At 41.8% G+C, this 19,379-nt stretch overlaps 1 pseudogene; it reads left to right on the top strand.

Moving 5' to 3' along the window:
- Positions 1-1,034: 1,034 nt before the first annotated feature.
- LOC129460260 (thyroid receptor-interacting protein 11-like) lies at positions 1,035-2,235 on the top strand (annotated as a pseudogene).
- The last annotated feature ends 17,144 nt before the right edge of the window (positions 2,236-19,379 follow it).

Raw genomic sequence — 19,379 nt, forward strand, 5'->3', positions numbered from 1 at the left:
ACTTGGAACCAACCCAAATGCCCATCAATGATAGACTAGATAAAGAAAATGTGGCACATATACACCATGGAATACTATGCAGCCATAAAAAGGATTAGTTCATGTCCTTTGCAGGGACATGACTGAAGCTAGAAACCACCATTCTCAGCAAACTAACACAACAAAAAGAGGTAGAAATCAGACATCTTAAAGCCAGACAGATTGCACTCCAGGATCAGTTGCTGAAACTGCGGTCAGCTGCTCAGTCAGTACCTTCAACAGCTGGCAATGTATCAGCAACCACTGCAGCTTCATTCGTTTATGTGATTAGTCATCATTCTTCAGCTTTCCATGATGATGACATGGACTTTGATGACACAATTTTGTCCCAACAAGAAATAAACCGACTCTTAAATGAAGTTTCAAGGCTTGAGTCTGAAGTTGGCTGTTGGAGGCATATTGGTCAGACTTTGAAAGCATGAGGAACACACAGCTCTGCCCAAAGTGAAACATGCAAACTACAAAATATCATTAAGGAACTGAAACACAATCAAAGTCAGGAAATTGATGATCATCAACATGAAATATCAGTACTGCACAATGCACACCAACAGAAATAAGGCAACGACATCGAAAAGAATTAAGTGACTATGAAGAACGGACTGAAGAACTCAAAAATCTGTTATAACAAGGTGGCTCTGGAGTTACAGAAATTGATCACTCCAAAGTCTATGAGAAGCAAACAACTATTCAACTTCTACAAACAGAAAAAGTGGAGTTTACCAAAAAAATTGAGGAACTTGAGGATAAAATAAAAGATATAAATAAAAAATTATCTTCTGCAGAAAATGGTAGAGATATTTTGAGGAGAGAACAAGAACAGCTTTTAAATGCAGTTAAATCAGTGCAGGAGAAGACAGTTGTGTTTCAACAGGAGAGACCAAGTCATGTTGGCCCTGAAACAAAAACAAATGGAAAACACTGCCCTACAGAGAGGTTCAACGTTGACGTGACCAAGAACTTCAGTCAAACCAGAAGCTAGAGAGATTGCGTAATCATCTTTTAGAATCAGAAGGTTCTTATACCAATGAAGCTTTGGCCTCAGAAGATAGAGAGGCTAAATTAAGAAAGAAAGTCACAGTATTGGAGGAAAAGCTAGTTTCATCCTCTAATGCAATGGAAAATGCAAGTCATCAAGCCAGTGTGCAGGTAGAGTCATTGCAAGAAAAATTGAATGTAGTCTCCAAGCAAAGGGATGAAACTGCGCTGCTGCTTTCTGCCTCTCAGGAACAAGTAAAGCAGTATGCTCTGTCACTGGCCAACCTGCAGATGGTACTACAGCATTTCCAACAAGAGGAAAAAGCTATGTATTCTGCTGAACTACAAAAGCAAAAACAGCTTATAGCTGAATGGAAGAAAAAGGCAGAAAGTCTGGAAAGAAAAGTGATATCATTACAGGAACGTTTGGATGAAGCAAATGCTGCACTGGATTCAGCATCAAGACTTACAGAAACAGTTAGATCTAAAAGAAGAACAAATTGAAGCACTTAAAAAACAAAATGAGTTCCAACAAGAAATGCTGGATGATGTACAAAAGAAATTTGTGAACTTAGCAAACAGCTTAGGAGGAAAAGTGGACAACGTCCTAATGAGAAATCTCTTCATCAGTCATTTCCACATGCCAAAAAATCAGCGTCACAAAGTGTTATGGTTGATGGGGAGCATCCTGGGGGTCAGAAGGGAGGAGATGGAGCAGTTGTTTCCTGACGATCAGGGCAGTGTTACCAGGTGGATGACTAGGTGGCTTGGAGGAGGATCAAAAAGTCTTCCCAACACACCTTTGAGACCAAATCAGCAATCTGTGCTTAATAGTTCTTTTTCAGAACGTTTTGTTAATTTCTAGAAACAGAATCTCATTCATCTGTTCCACCACCAAAGCTTTCTGTTCATGATATGAAACCTCTAGAATCACCAGGAAGGAGAAAACTAGATACAAATGCACCAGAAAGTTTTAAAAATACAGAATCCAGGTCGGGTAGCAGACGAGAGGTAAATCCAGTTTTGGCTCCTCGCTCGGCAGCTGTACCTCTTATTAACCCAGCTGGACTTGGACCTGGTGGGCCCTGGCATCTTCTTTTGCAATCCATCTCAGATGTTTGGCCCACATTTACACCTTTGCCAGTGTTACCTGACAACAGCGCTGAAGTTGTGTTGAAAGACCTAGTAAAACAATAGATGATTCTCAAGCCAGAGACAATCTAGCACTTTAAAGAAATCATGAACATTGTAGGTATGTACTTTATCACAAAGTGGCCTTTTAGAAAACGTCATGTATTTATTTGTAGTTAATGCTTTCTCTGAATTTAATAAAAATATTCCTAATGCTTTTAGAAATTGCAGATGTCAAGAGGAAGTGTTTGCTATATCATCTGATTTATTCCTTCTGATTTGACTTAATTTAAGCTAGGAACATTTATCTTTTATCTTAATTTACAAAAATACAGACAGACAAAAATACTAGTAGCTATATGTTAGCTTTCTATTTCCTTCTGTGATTTCCAAGCCCATTTAAGCTGGAGATTGTGGTTTGTCAAGACAATTTTTTTTTTTTAATGAAGAATAAAAAAATACTAGCAGTGCCTTCTCTGCATAGTGTGGAAAGTTGATCTGAAGCATATAGTGATCATCTTTGGAGGACTTTGTGGAAACAGGCCAACAAGATGGTCCCTGGAAGGTCATTGGTGCCCTGAGACGAAGTATGTATTTGGTCCTTTGCAATGTCATCGTGTGTAAATTCTTTTGTTGTTGTTGTTGTTGTTGTTGTTTTAAATAGAGATGGGGTCTCACTATGTTGCCAAGCTGGTGTCGAACTACTGGGCTCAAGTGATCCTCCCACCTCGGCCTCCCAAAGTGCTGGGATTACAGGCATGAGCCACCGCGCCCGGCCCTGGGTGTAGATTCTTGTGACTACCACCACAGTCAAGATACAGAACACTTCCATCACAAACATCCTGTGTTGCCGTCTCATAATCATAGCCACCTCCCTGTCCCTCTCTTGAATCCCTGACAATCACTAACTGTTCTCTATCTCAGTCATCCAAGTTCTCTATCTCAGTCATCCAAGATTTTGGATGTATCACTCGTTTGTTCCTTTTTATTGTTGGGTATATAGTGCAGATATATCACTTAGTTGTAACAGCTAAGATATCTATTTAAAGACATCATCTTAAAACTACATGTTTCTTTACACAAATTCATACAACTTTCATATAAGTATTAAACCATACAGCTGCATCCACATAAGTATAATTAGCAATATCACTGAACATGCCACTTCCTGATATATGAGGTACAGCAATCTGAGACTCAACTGTTCTCATCACAGTAGCGACTGAGGACAGTGAAATCGCTTTGATAGCACCAATACCCAGATGTCCGAAAGTGAAGAGAGTACTTATTTAATTTTTTATAAACCCATCATAAAAAAATCCTGACTTGAAACTTAACTGTATCTGGATATTCATATTTTTATTAGTTGTTGAAGTTGTACATTTAAAAAGACATTTCTTGCAAATTTTGTAAATTTCTATATGCCTTTAAAATAGAAACATTTGTGTAACAAAGAAAGGTGAAAGTGAGACAAATTCAAATATGTAAATAGGCCTGGCTCAGGCCAGAACTAAATTTGGTTGTTTGCCAAGTTTTGCTGTGATTATCTGTACTTTCTAATATATTTGGAAGACTAGAAGTCTTAATTAGACGTTGATAGGTGAAACTTGTTGTTCTGAAAAATGAAGTAACTGAGAATGCTGCTTCAGAATGTCTCCTATCTCCTTGGATAACTAATTTATATTGCCATTCTTTATTTAGTATACGTTAAAGGAAGTGTTCATACAAGTTCTGTATTAGAACTGTCAAGCTGCCTCCTCTTGGTTTTTTGCCCATTATTATTTTTCTATGAGTTGTTACCCCTTGGTTTATTGGGAGGGTTTTTTGTTTTTTGTTTTTGAGACGGAATTTCACTCTTGTCACCCAGGCTGGGGTGCAATGGCATGATGCCGGCTTACTGCAACCTCCGCCTCCCGGGTTCAAGCGATTCTCCTGCCTCAGCATCCCAAGTAGCTGGGATTACAGGTGTGCGCCACCATGCCAGGCTAATTTTTGTAATTTTAGTAGACACAGGGTTTCGCCATGTTGGCCAGGCTGGTCTCAAACTCCTGACCTCAAGGGATCCACCTACCTCAGCCTCCCAGAGTGCTGTGATTACAGGCATGAGCCACTGCGCCCGGCCTACTCCTTGGTTTTTATATGCTCCTAACAAAGATATTTTCACTGACTATTCTACAATATTTGCTGCTTGCCATTGAAATTTCATTTCAGTGTGGAGCAAATGAAATACTAGTTTCTAAGTTACACACACACACACACACACACACACACGGTCCTTTATTTTTAAGACATAGAATATGTAAAAAATTTTCTCTTTTAATTTGAAAAAGATATGCATGGTATTTAGGTAGTATGTCATCATATTTGAAATGCCTTTTGTGACATTTTTTAGTATTTCCTTCTCCGACCAAAACAACCTGTCCCCCTCTCATCCCATAGTTTAACATAATTTTAAAAGCTGTTGTGGGTGGATTGCATAGCTAAACATCACAGAGCATGATATTAAATGGCTGCTATTTAAATAAGTATGTGACCTTGTTCTACAGCTATACTACCTAATGTTTCCATTGTGTCATTGAAACTATAGCTGACTGGTATGCGTACTTAGTGTTCACTGATCTAAACCAGATATAACGCATTGATTTTTCTGAAACTTAGTTGTGTCAGAGATGAACCACCTGCTCACAGAACCGGCTTAGTAACCAGACAGTGATGAAGCATATAATTCTAATGTCGGCAATAGGACATTGCAAACAGTGCGTTTAACTGCAACATTTTAACTACAGTAATTTTTCTGTTTATTTCTCTATCCACTCAGAATTTATGGTTGAATTCCACCTTCTCTGCCATAGTTTTTCACCACATTCCTAATGGTTTGCAATCTCTATACTGTACTAGAAAATTCATCCAGCCATTGAATTTAATTTTAGCATAATACTGGATCAAATTGTCTGAATTTTCATTCCTGCCATTCTTGATTTTTAAAAAATGAAAGGAAGAAAAAACAAAACTAAACAAAACTTTAGGAAAAAAGGAATGGCTTCTTTCCAACTAGCCAATTTAAACGTCCAATATTCCCCCAAATAAAGCCTTTGGTTCCTTTTAACCTCTTAATGGTTAATTGAAAAGAGTACAGAAACTATCAAAATACTTATCCAATCAATAGATGGGGTGGGGGGAAAGCTATGTCTTCAGGGGCAGAAGAGTAATGAGAATTATTTAGAAAATGTTATCATGCATCAAACTTGAAAGCATTTGAACCTGATTTTTAAAGTTAATGAAGTTTTCCACATATCAAAGTATTTAAAACATCTTCCATCAACACAAATTTATATTTAATTTTGTAAATATCGAGTAAGGATAGGTGATATTTATTTTAGATATTCCTATGGAAAAAAAATGCTACTTTTTTATTATTTATTTATTTATTTTTTATTACTATACTTTAGGTTTTACGGTACATGTGCACAATGTGCAGGTTTGTTACATATGTATCCATGTGCCATTTTGTTTTGCTGCACCCGTTAATTCGTCATTTAGCATTAGATATATCTCCTAATGCTGTCCCTCCCCCCTCCCCCAACCCCACAACAGTCCCCGGAGTGTGATGTTCCCCTTCCTGTGTCCATGAGTTCTCATTGTTCAATTCCCACCTATGACTGAGAACATGTGGTGTTTGGGTTTTTGTCCTTGTGATAGTTTACTGAGAATGATGTTTTCCAGTTTCATCCACGTCCCTACAAAGGATATGAACTCATCATTTTTTATGGCTGCATAGTATTCCATGGTGTATATGTGCCACATTTTCTTAATCCAGTCTATTGTTGTTGGACATTTGGGTTGGTTCCAACTCTTTGCTATTGTGAATAGTGCTGCAATAAACATACGTGTGCATGTATCTTTATAGCAGCATGATTTATAGTCCTTTGGGTATATACACAGTAATGAGACAGCTGGGTCAAATGGTATTTCTAGTTCTAGATCCCTGAGGAATCGCCACACTGACTTCCACAATGGTTGAACTAGTTTACAGTCCCACTAACAGTGTAAAAGTGTTCCTATTTCTCCACATCCTCTCCAGCACCTGTTGTTTCCTGCCTTTTTAATGATGGCCATTCTAACTGGTGTGAGATGGTATCTCAATGTGGTTTTGATTTGCATTTCTCTGATGGCCAGTGATGATGAGCATTTTTTCATGTGTTTTTTGGCTGCATAAATGTCTTCTTTTGAGAAGTGTCTGTTCATCTCCTTTGCCCACTTTTTGATGGGGTTGTTTGTTTTTTTCTTGTAAATTTATTTGAGTTCATTGTAGATTCTGGATATTAGCCCTTTGTCAGATAAGTAGGTTGCAAAAATTTTCTCCCATTCTGTAGGTTGCCTGTTCACTCTGATGGTAGTTTCTTTTGCTATGCAGAAGCTCTTTAGTTTAATGAGATCCCATTTGTCAATTTTGGCTTTTGTTGCCATTGCTTTTGGTGTTTTAGACATGAAGTCCTTGCCCACGCCTATGTCCTGAATGGTATTGCCTAGGTTTTCTTGTAGGATTTTAATGGTTTTAGGTCTAACATGTAAGTCTTTAATCCATCTTGAATTAATTTTTGTATGAGGTGTAAGGAAGGGATCCAGTTTCAACTTTCTACATATGGCTAGCCAGTTTTCCCAGCACCATTTATTAAATAGGGAATCCTTTCCCCATTTCTTGTTTTTGTCAGGTTTGTCAAAAATCAGATAGTTGTAGATATGTGGCATCATTTCTGAGGACTCTGTTCTGTTCCATTGATCTATGTCTCTGTTGTGGTACCAGTACCATGCTGTTTTGGTTACTGTAGCCTTGTAGTATAGTTTGAAGTCAGGTAGCGTGATGCCTCCAGCTTTGTTCTTTTGGCTTAGGATTGACTTGGCGATGCGGGCTCTTTTTTCGTTCCATATGAACTTTAAAGTAGTTTTTTCCAATTCTGTGAAGAAAGTCATTGGTAGCTTGATGGGGATGGCATTGAATCTATAAATTACCTTGGGCAGTATGGCCATTTTCACGATATTGATTCTTCCAACCCATGAGCATGGAATGTTCTTCCATTTGTTTGTATCCTCTTTTATTTCATTGAGCAGTGGTTTGTAGTTCTCCTTGAAGAGGTCCTTCACATCCCTTGTAAGTTGGATTCCTAGGTATTTTATTCTCTTTGAAGCAATTGTGAATGGGAGTTCACTCATGATTTGGCTCTCTGTTTGTCTGTGATTGGTGTACAAGAATGCTTGTGATTTTTGTACATTGATTTTGTATCCTGAGACTTTGCTGAAGTTGCTAATCAGCTTAAGGAGATTTTGGGCGGAGACAATGGGGTTTTCTAGATATACAATCATGTCACCTGCAAACAGGGACAATTTGACTTCCTCTTGTCCTAATTGAATACCCTTTATTTCCTTCTCCTGCCTGATTGCTCTGGCCAGAACTTCCAGCACTATGTTGAATAGGAGTGGTGAGAGAGGGCATCCCTGTCTTGTGCCAGTTTTCAAAGGGAATGCTTCCAGTTTTGCCCATTCAGTATGATATTGGCTGTGGGTTTGTCATAGATAGCTCTTATTATTTTGAGATACGTCCCATCAATACCTAATTTATTGAGAGTTTTTATCATGAAGGGTTGTTGAATTTTGTCAAAGGCCTTTTCTGCATCTATTGAGATAATCATGTGGTTTTTGTCTTTGGTTCTGTTTATATGCTGGATTACATTTATTGATTTGCGTATGTTGAACCAGCCTTGCATCCCAGGGATGAAGCCCACTTGATCATGGTGGATAAGCTTTTTGATGTGCTGCTGGATTCGGTTTGCCAGTATTTTATGGAGGATTTTTGCATCAATGTTCATCAAGGATATTGGTCTGAAATTCTCTTTTTTGGTTATGTCTCTGCCAGGCTTTGGTATCAGGACGATGCTGGCTGCATAAAATGTGTTAGGGAGGATTCCCTCTTTTTCTATCGATTGGAATAGTTTCAGAAGGAATGGTACCAGTTCCTCCTTGTACTTCTGGTAGAATTCGGCTGTGAATCCATCAGGTCCTGGACTCTTTTTGGTTGGTAAGCTATTGATTATTGCCACAATTTCAGAACCTGTTATTGGTCTATTCAGAGATTCAACTTCTTCCTGGTTTAGTCTTGGGAGGGTGTATTTGTCAAGGAATTTATCCATTTCTTCTAGATTTTCTAGTTTATTTGCATAGAGGTGTTTGTAGTATTCTCTGATGGTAGATTGTATTTCTATGGGATCGGTGGTGATATCCCCTTTTTCATTTTTTATTGCATCTATTTGATTCTTCTCTCTTTTCTTCCTTATTAGTCTTGCTAGCGGTCTATCAATTTTGTTGATCTTTTCGAAAAACTAGCTCCTAATTTTTTGAAGGGTTTTTTTGTGTCTCTATTTCCTTGAGTTCTGCTCTGATTTTAGTTATTTCTAGCCTTCTGCTAGCTTTTGAATGTGTTTGCTCTTGCTTTTCTAGTTCTTTTCATTGTGATGTTAGGGTGTCAATTTTGGATCTTTCCTGCTTTCTCTTGTGGGCATTTAGTGCTATCAATTTCCCTCTACACACCGCTTTGAATGTGTCCCAGAGATTCTGGTATGTTGTGTCTTTGTTCTTGTTGGTTTCAAAGAACATCTTTATTTCTGCCTTCATTTCATTATGTACCCAATAGTCATTCAGGAGCAGGTTGTTCAGTTTCCCTGTAGTTGAGCAGTTTTGAGTGAGTTTCTTAATCCTGAGTTCTAGTTTGATTGCACTGTGGTCTGAGAGACTGTTTGTTATAATTTCTGTTCTTTTACATTTGCTGAGGAGAGCTTTACTTCCAACTATGTGGTCAATTTTGGAATAGGTGTGGTATGGTGCTGAAAAAAATGTATATTCTGTTGATTTGGGGTGGAGAGTTCTGTAGATGTGTATTAGGTCGACTTTGTGCAGAGCTGAGTTCAATTCCTGGATATCCTTGTTAACTTTCTGTCTCGTTGATCTCTCTAATGTTGACAGTCGGATGTTAAAATCTCCCATTATTATTGTGTGGGAGTTTAAGACCCTTTGTAGGTCACTCAGGACTTGCTTTATGAATCTGGGTGCTCCTGTGTTGGGTGCATATATATTTAGGATAGTTAGCTCTTCTTGTTGAATGGATCCCTTTACCATTATGTAATGGCCTTCTTTGTCCCTTTTGATCTTTGTTGGTTTAAAGTCTATTTTATCAGAGACTAGGATTGCAACCTCTGCCTTTTTTTGTTTTCCATTTCCTTGATAGATCTTCCTCCATCCCTTTATTTTGAGTCTATGTGTGTCTCTGCATGTGAGATGGGTTTCCTGAATACAGCACACTGATGGGGCCTGACTTCTTATCCAGTTTGCCAGTCTGTGTCTTTTAATGGGAGCATTTAGCCCATTTACATTTAAAGTTAATATTGTTATGTGTGAATCTGATCCTGTCATTATGATGTTAGTTGGTTATTTTGCTCGTTAGTTGATGCAGTTTCTTCCTAGTCTCAATGGTCTTTACAATTTGGCATGTTTTTGCAGTGGGTGGTACCGGTTGTTCCTTTCCATGTTTAGTGCTTCCTTCAGGAGCTCTTTTAGGGCAGGCCTGGTGGTGACAAAATCACTCAGCATTTGCTTGTCTGTAAAGTATTTTATTTCTCCTTCACTTATGAAGCTTAGTTTGACTGGATATGAAATTCTGGGTTGAAAATTCTTTTCTTTAAGAATGTTGAATATCGGCCCCCACTCTCTTCTGGCTTGTAGAGTTTCTGCTGAGAGATGAGCTGTTAGTCTGATGGGCTTCCCTTTGTGGGTAACCCGACCTTTCTCTCTGGCTGCCCTTAACATTTTTTCCTTCATTTCAACTTTGGTGAATCTGACAATTATGTGTTTTGGAGTTGTTCTTCTCGAGGAGTATCTTTGTGGCGTTCTCTGTATTTCCTGAATCTGAATGTTGGCCTGCCTTGCTAGATTGGGGAAGTTCTCCTGGATAATATCTTGCAGAGTGTTTTCCAACTTGGTTCCATTCTCCCCGTCATTTTCAGGTACACCAATCAGATGTAGGTTTGGTCTCTTCACATAGTCCCAAATTTCTTGGAGGCTTTTTTCATTTCTTTTTATTCTTTTTTCTCTAAACTTCCCTTCTCGCTTCATTTCATTCATTTCATCTTCCATCAGCGATACCCTTTCTTCCAGTTGATCGCATCTTCTACCGAGGCTTCTGCAATATTCGCATAGTTCTCGATACTTGGCTTTCAGCTCCATCAGCTCCTTTAAGCCCTTCTCTCCATTGGTTATTCTAGTTATCCATTCGTCTAACTTTTTTCCAAAGTTTTTAACTTCTTTGCTATTGTTCTGAATTTCCTCCCATAGTTCGGAGTAGTTTGATCGTCTGAAGCCTTCTTCCTTCAACTCGTCAAAGTCATCCTCCATCCAGCTTTGTTCTATTGCTGGTGAGGAACTGCGTTCCTTTGGAAGAGGAGAGGTGCTCTGCTTTTTAGAGTTTCCAGTTTTTCTGCTCTATTTTTTCCCCATCTTTGTGGTTTTATCTACTTTTGGTCTTTGATGATAGTGATGTACAGATGGGTTTTTGGTGTGGATGTCCTTTCTGTTTGTTAGTTTTCCTTCTACCAGACAGGACCCTCAGCTGCAGGTCTGTTGGAGTTTACTAGAGGTCCACTCCAGACCCTGTTTGGCTGCGTTTCAGCAGCGCTGGCTGCAGAACAGCGGATTTTCGTGAGACCACACATTCAGCTGTCTGATAGTTCCTCTGGAAGTTTTGTCTCAGAGGAGTACCTGGCCAAGTGAGGTGTCAGTCTGTCCCTACTGGGGGGTGCCTGCCAGTTAGGCTGCTCGGGGGTGAGGGACCCACTTTAGGAGGCAATCTGTCCGTTCTCAGATCTCCAGCTGCGTGCTGGGAGAACCACTACTCTCTTCAAAGGTGTCAGTCAGACAGGGACATTTAAGTCTGTGGAGGTTCCTGCTGAATTTTTGTTTGTCTGTGCACTGCCCCCAGAGGTGGAGCCTACAGAGGCAGGCAGGCCTCCTTGAGCTGTGGTGGGCTCCACCCAGTTCGAGCTTCCTGGCTGTTTTGTTTACCTAAGCAAGCCTGGGCAATGGCGGGCGCCCCTCCCCCAGCCTCGCTGCCGCCTTGCAGTTTGATCTCAGACTGCTGTGCTAGCAATCAGCGAGACTCCGTGGGCATAGGACCCTCCAAGCCAGGTGTGGGACACAATCTCCTAGTGTGCCGTTTTCCAGGCCCATTGGAAAAGCGCAGTATTAGAGTGGGACTGACCCGATTTTCCAGGTGCCCTCTGTTACCCCTTTCTTTGACTAGGAAAGGGAACTCCCTGGCCCCTTGCGCTTCCCGAGCGAGGCAATGCCTCGCCCTGCTTCGGCTCGCGCACAGTGTGCTTCACCGACTGTCCTGCACCCACTGTTTGGCACTCCCTAGTGAGATGAAACCGGTACCTCAAACAGAAATGCAGAAATCACCCATCTTCTGTGTTGCTCAGGCTGGGAGCTGGAGACCGGAGCTCTTCCTATTTGGCCATCTTGGCTCCACCCCCCAAAAATGCTACTTTAATGTTCTAACATTTGTGATTATTTGCCCGTCTTTATTTTTTAACTTATTAAAAAGTTAAATACTTAAGATTTCTCTACATAAAACTGATAAATTTTCTTTTGATTTTTAGTGAAATATCTAAATGTGAGAAATTTCCAATCCAACCTTAATATTAAGTTGTGTTATTTATAGAGCTAAAGTTAATGCATTTTTTAATTTCTCAGTACCACTGCAAGGGGAAAAAATACTCCAAATAAAAATGATATATGTAAGTTGGCAATGTCTTCATTCACAATTTAAAAAAAAATTTTAGCAAACAAACAAAAAAAGAATTGTTGACATAGCTACCTACCATGTTCCAGGAACTGTTCTAAACACTTTGCACATATTCACTCATCTTACTCTCCTAACCACCATTGCTACCATTGCAAAATGAGGAAACTGAGCCTCGGAGAGGTAAAGTAACAGCTCAAACTCACACAGCTGGTGAGTGGCCCAGCCAGCACTCAGTGGCCTAGTTCTAAAGCCTGCACTTAGCTGCTACTCTAGACGGCGTCTGATTTTTCCCTAGAATTTATAGACAGATATACATGACAGATAGATAGATAGATAGATAGATAGATAGATAGATAGATAGACAGACAGACACACAGACAGACAGACAGACAGACAGATACAGAGAAAGATGGGGAAGGGGCTTTTTCTCCACTCCTGACTTTTATTTACAGTCTTTCCCCTCTTATTTGTGGGGAATACCTTCCTGTGGATGGTGCCAAACTCTATATATGCAGTACTATGTTTTTCCTATATATACACACCTATGATGAAGTTTAACTTATAAATTAGGCACAGTTAAGAGCTTAACCACAATAACTAAAAATAAAGTTGAACAGTTGTAAAATATACTATAATAAGGGTTGTGTGAATGTGGTGTGTCTCTTTCTTCTCTCTCTCTCAAAATACCTTCTTGTTCTGCACTCACCCTTCTCGTGAAGACATGAGATGATAAAATGCCTACATGATGAGATGAAGTAAGGCGAATGACGCAGGCATCGTGACATAGCATTAGACTGCTACTGACCTTCTGACCATATGTCAAACATGAATCATTTATTTCTGGAACTGTGGTTGATGTAAGTGAAATCATAGAAAGCAAACCCACAGATAAGGGGGGCTTTCTCTACCTGTGGAGTAGCGCCATAATTGGCCTCTGTCTCTCACTCCTTATTTTTTTTGTATTTGTTTATTTTTTGAGACAGAGTCGCACTCTGTTGCTGGGCTGGAGTGCAGTGGTGCGGTCTCGGCTCACTGCAACCTTCGCCTCCCAGGTTCAAGTGATTCTCCTGCCTCAGCCTCCCGAGTAGCTGGGACTACAGGCACGTGACACCATGCCTGGCTAATTTTTGTATTTTTAGTAGAGACAGGGTTTCACCACGTTGGCCCGGACGGTCTTGATCTCTTAACCTCGTGGTCCGCCCACCTCCACCTCCCAAAGTGCTGGGATTACAGGCGTGAGCCACTGCGCCCAGCCTGTCTCCCATCCTAATGGTAGAGTAGCGCTCCACCATTGCTCCTCACCCACTCCTCCAGGGAAGGGAAGACTCTGTTGTCTATTCATTTATCTCTGCCCCGCCAGTCCATTCTCTGTTCTTTCTCTGGTCCTAGAAGGCTGACCCCTGGGGACTGCATCCCCTGGGCTCCCCTCACCTCTGGCTTTCTGTTGGGCACAGTCCATGGGAAGCACCAGCAAAGACCAGAGGGTGAGAAGTGCTGTTTCTGTGTCCTCCTGTGGCCGTGGATCTTACCCTGTAGCCCTTTCCATGGCCACAGTCTCTCCAAATCTCCTCGCATTCCTAGGAGAGGTGAGTCTTCCAGCTGTGGGTAGTCTTAGAGTGTTACTGTTGTTTGCTCCTGAACCCTGCCCAGGCTTCCACAATGCTCCTTTCTCTTCACTTGGATCTGCCCCACCAGCTCTTCACACTCTCAAGAGGTTCAGACTTAGAACAGCCTTCTAACAGAGAATGGACTGGTGGGGCAGGGATAAATGAACAGACAACAGAGTCTTCCTTTCCCTGGAGGAGTGGGTGAGAGGCAATGGCGGAGCGCTACTCCACCATTAGGATGGGAAGATGGCTATTTTTTGTCAGACCCTATTTTTTCAAAGAAATCCCTTTGTGGGAAGGCAGAGCCAACAGAGGGAGCAAATTTAGGGGTCAGGTAGTGCTCCTCTTTTCCCCTGAAATCACACAAGAATGAGGAGGGCTTTCCCTGACTTTGCAAAGACTCCCTCCCCACGCTCTCTCAAGGCCGTCATAGCCACTGAGCACCAGCTGTGCACTCTGGCCAGGGCCAACTTGCAGCCTTAAGCATAAAACCCTTAAGAGGCCTTCCATGCCCCAGAAATGGCCAGAAGGAGCACCTGGCCCTCTGCCTGGGCCCCTGTTCCCAGCAGCTCCTGCTCCCACGTGCAGTGCCCCCCAAAACCCTTACCCCACATCTGTGAGAGGAGTCAAAGGCAAGTGAAATTCTGAAGAGAGCCTGGATTTCCCAGGCTGCCTCGGTGAAGTTAGACGTCAGGTCAAGACCATCAGGTGAGAAGGGCAAGTGCCCCCTCACCCAGGCAGGGGCCAGGCCCACAGAGCCATCCGGCCGTCACCAGAGTATGGGTAGAAAAGTTTGTTTTCCATAACCCAAGTCCTCGCTTCTACACTGTCTCCTGTCACCCCACCCCACCACACCCCCAAATGTTTTCTGTTTAAGCCTCTCTCAGGACCTCTCTCAGGACCTGCTGGAATCCCAAGGCGCTCAGGCAGAGTGGATGGAAAAGTGTCACTGCTCCCAGGGGTACGCACATTCTAAATAGTGAAATCCTAGAGAGGCATCCCCAAAGAGGAGCATTAATAGAGGAATTTCAGGCAGTGGTTGGGGCAGTCTTGGAGGCAGAAATCAGACCCTAATCAACTTTCTCTTGCATTTCAAAGCGGGTTAGCCAGGGTCAGCCAGATCACTGACTGTGGCTGCTTCTGCAGAGAATCTCCTCTGGCAGAATCTCCTCTGTCCACACCAGAGGGAGAACCAGTCACTGAGATGTGAAATTGGATCCAGTCCTTCCCCAACTCCCCACCTCAGCTGAGGCCCTCAGGTAGCTGTGGTCAACAGCCTCTGTGGGTTGGTAAACAGCCCCGGGCCTAGAGGTTAGAAGTCCTTAGTTCTGTTACTAGCTGTCTTCTAATTTTCTGCGTGATGTTAGGCAGGATACTAAGCTTCTCTGGACTTTGTGTCATGATTAGCAACATGAAGATTAGTTGGATTAGATGGCTGTAAGTTCCCTACAACTGCAATATGCTATGATCCCCCTTCCCCTCCACACCTGCCCAAAAGAAAGCATATCTAGATAAGGCAGAGAAAGTGGCTCAGCTCAGTCCAGAGGCTTCTGGGAACTGCAATAAGCCTGCAGCTCACATTTGGTCAACTGTGGCCAGCTGTCTTTGGGACTGAGAATTTCTCTTCCCAGGTCAACCAAAGGTTGAGGCCTAGATAAAAGGCTTGCCCCATGCTCAGCTAGTTGAGTTGCTCAGCCCATATCCAGGATTAACCAAGGCTTCTCACTGGCTCTCTGGTTTCAAAACAAAACAGAACTTTGAAAGAGGACTGCATTCAGTGGAAAATCCCACAGTAACAAGGCCCCTGGGAGCGCTCTGGAAGCACCATCTGTCAAGTATTTGTTCGCACAACCTGTGACCAAAACAGCCTTTTAACATCAATACCAATAATGATAATAGCACCTCATGTATTTAGACAGCTCTCCTGACCCTTCAGAACCCCTCATCTGGGCTCAATTTGGCCTCGTACAACTTTCTATAGGAGGCAGAGCACAGGACTTTCAAATAACCTAGTCCTGTTTTAGGCATGAGGAAATTGAAACCCAGAAAGATAGCAGAGCTAGGAAGAGATACACTCATTCCTTCATTCATTCCTGAACATTCAGATGAGCAATAAATGTCTTATAGGCAGGTGGTTACATTGTGCCTGATCTGGAGTCACACAGACCTTGGTTCAAATCTTGGCTCTGCCTCTTATCACCTATGCATTATGCATCTCGGGCAAATGGTTTTATCATCTAAGCCTCAGTTTCTTCATATGTAAAAATTTGGGATTTATTATGCATCCATCAAACGGTTACTGTGAGGATGAAATGAAATCACTGATGCCAAGCACAGTCCCTGACTTACAGAAACACTCAATTAACAGTAGCTTTAAAAATCTGACCTGGTCATGGCAGTAAACACACTGATGGGTACTTAAGGGCCTATTAAATGCTGTTGACCACTGGACCCATGCCTCCACCATGGCCCTCTCTCCAAGAACCTTGACCCAAGCTAGACCAATTGGATTTTGTTTTTCTAAAATTTGTAATTAGGCTGGGCGCGGTGGCTCACGCTTGTAATCCCAGCACTTTGGGAGGCCAAAGTGGGAGGATTACTTTAGCCCAGGAGTTCAGGACCAGCCTGGACAACATAGTGAGACCCCCATCTCTACAAAAAAAAAAAAAAGAAAGAAAAAAAAAGAAATTCCAGTTCTTTACTGTTGCCTCTTGGAGCAAGCTGACAGGTAAGAGCTGAAGCAGCCATTGTATGTCCTGTGTCAACAGAAGTGGGGGAAGACTGCGGGAAAAGGGAAGGATGAAAACAGGCAGAATGAGGAGTGGAGACAAGAGGCCACAGGGTCTGGGGGAGAAGTGGGGAAGGTGGAAAGAGAGAGAGCACGCACATGCACCCTTAGTTTTCATAAGCCACCCCAGGATCCTCCCAATGAGCCCCACTTTCTGCTAAGTCTGATCTAAGACATCTGTTCTTTTGGATCTCTCCTAGGCTCACAGATTCTTCTCATATCCCATCTGATACAAGCATCCTAGCCGCTCCTTCCACAGATGAAGACATGAGGCTCAGAGTGGTTAAGTGTCTGGTTAAGGGCACACAGCTGGCCAGCATCAGGTCAGGATTGAAACCCTAATCAGCCTCCCTGTGGAATGGACACAGATCTGGGAGTCAGAAGACTTTTGTTGGAGGAGCAGTTCTGCCACTCACCAGCCAGGTGCCCTAATCCAGTCCCTCAATCACAGAGCACTCTGCTTGCCTGTTCTGCACAACAGAGATTAGTGTCCCCTCCTCCATCTTACAGGGTTATTGGATGAAATACTCCATGTGAATGAGCTGTTTAAATTGCAAAACACCATAAATACTAGCCATTATTATGAGTTCATACAGCTTTGTATATCTTTGCCCATTTTACGAGTTGGTTTTTTTTTTTTTTTTTCTGAGACAGAGTCTCGCTCTGTTGCCCAGGCTGGAGTGCAGTGGCACAATCTTGGCTCACTGCAACCTCCACCTCCTGGGTTCAAATGATTCTCCTGCCTCAGCCTCCCAGGTAGCTGTGATTACAGGTGTGCAACACCACACCCAGCCAATTTTTTATATTTGGTAGAGATGGGGTTTCACCATGTGTGTCAGGCTGGTTTCGAACTCCTGACCTCAGGTGATCCACCCTCCTCAGCCTCCCAAAGTGCTGGGATTGCAGGCGTGAGCCACCGCACCCAGCCTCTTATGAGATTTTAAAGTTGAAAATCCCATAGATAGGAACCATGTCTACTTGAATGCCCCAAAAGCACCTGGAAATCAGCTGTTCCTTGGAAAATGTTAAATAACTCCAAATTATTTAAAAAAAAAAAAAAAAAAGCAAGCACATTTACTTTTCTAAAGCAGAGGACACAGATTTCATACAGAGAATAAATATGTTGAGAAATCAGTCATTTTCTTAACTCATGTTCCCTATTATTCTTTGGAAAACTTGGATGGCATTTGGGGTGATTCACGAGGAAGAATAATTAATGTGTCTTGTGTAATTTCTTCAAGTAGCTATTAAAAACACAACGGAATAATGTGTTTTTCCATTCTCTGAAAATCAAGAAATACAGAGCTGTTTTTACTCCAACTTTTCCAAAACAAATCACCTTTTGTGATGAAAAATGTTGCCTTAAGGAGAGAAATTTTCAGGAAAATTATGAGCAAGTGAAAGAAAACAGAGCATCAAATAGAACTCTTATTTAATGAGAACAAGAACCTCGACCAGCAAGGCTAAGTCACTTCCAGCCTGTGTCACTCAGCTGTCTCTCCTCTCGTGAGCACTGGAGCCTGACAGACCTCAGTTCAAATCCAGCCGTGCTTGATATTGGCTGAATAACCGCAGAGGTCACTTTGCCTAAGCCTCAGTTTCCTCATCTGTAAAATGGGAGTAAAATGCCTTCCTCTTGGGCTTCCGGAAAGATTACATGAGATTATGTATTTAAAGAGGACTATGATATTATAAACTTTAAATAAGTTTGTCATTTCTTTGGTTGTACTCAACATGGGTAATCCCAATTAACATATATAACACTACCCGGCAAGGAATACTCTCTTGCTAGCGATGCCTACTGGAAAATTCTAGCCCCTAAAACTGAGATTTTAGGCCCCTCATTCTGGCATCTAACAGGACACGAATTTGGTTTAGAAAGTAAAATTATTTTGTTTTCTCACTTCATCTATTGTTTGAAATGACATTGTCAAGTGTAAAAGAGAGGTAGGAAACCCACATATTATATGCATGTCACAGGTGCATGTGGTGTGTAAGGTGGGTAAGGTAGAGAGGAAGGAGATAGGAGTGGACTGAGAAAGACAGGAAAAGAGGACTTCAACTTTATCTTCAAATTTTTTAATTTCATGGGTATAAAAATAGTTGAAGCAAATAAAATGTTAACAGCAATTCAAGGCAGTGAGTAAGTGGATGTTTGTTCTGATATTCTCTGTACCTTTTGGCATTTTTCCAATATCAAAATCATTTCCAACTAAACGAATTATTAATGATCATAACAGTAATGCATTTTTTTATGGAAAGAACTTCATCAATATCCTGACCACCCTAATAATTGGTGTAAACTTATATCATGTTTCTTTTTCTTGTCTTTATACATGGGTAAAGTCACTTTAGAGTATAATGTATAGTCCATTTCCATTTAGGAATATGCCGGGGTGGCCGGGCACAGTGGCTTACACCCACAATCCCAACCCATTGGGAGGCCAAGGCGGGTGGATCTCGAGTCCAGGAATTTGAGACCAGCCTGGGCAATTACGACAAAACCTCATCTCTACAAAAAACACAGTAATTAGCCAGGCATGGTGATGCGTGCTGTAGTCCCAGCTATTCAGGAGGCTGAGGTGGGAGGATTGCTTGAGCCCTGGAGGTTGAGGCTGCAGTGAGATGTGACTGCTCCTCTGCACTCCAGCCTGGGTGACAAAGCAAGACCCTATCTCAAAAAAAAAAAAAAAAAGTAATATGCAAGGATGGCAGAGGAGCTGCCCAGGGAATGAGACAGAAATGAGATCACTCACATACAAGCAGTTTGACACCTCCAGCCTCAAGTCTAGTCAGCTTCAGGGATTGTTGTTATTGTTTTGACCAGCTTGGTTTTAAGTTTGCAAGCTCCCCATCATAACATAATATCTTCCTGCTTTGGCTCTTTGGTTAGCTCTTCATCAGTCATAGATTATTGATTCATTCTACAGATGTGTATTGGGCACCTCTACTTTCCAGGCCCTGTGCTAGGCCCAAGGACACCACATGA

This window comes from Symphalangus syndactylus, chromosome 13, assembly GCF_028878055.3.
Source record: "Symphalangus syndactylus isolate Jambi chromosome 13, NHGRI_mSymSyn1-v2.1_pri, whole genome shotgun sequence".
NCBI classification, from domain to species: domain Eukaryota; kingdom Metazoa; phylum Chordata; class Mammalia; order Primates; family Hylobatidae; genus Symphalangus; species Symphalangus syndactylus.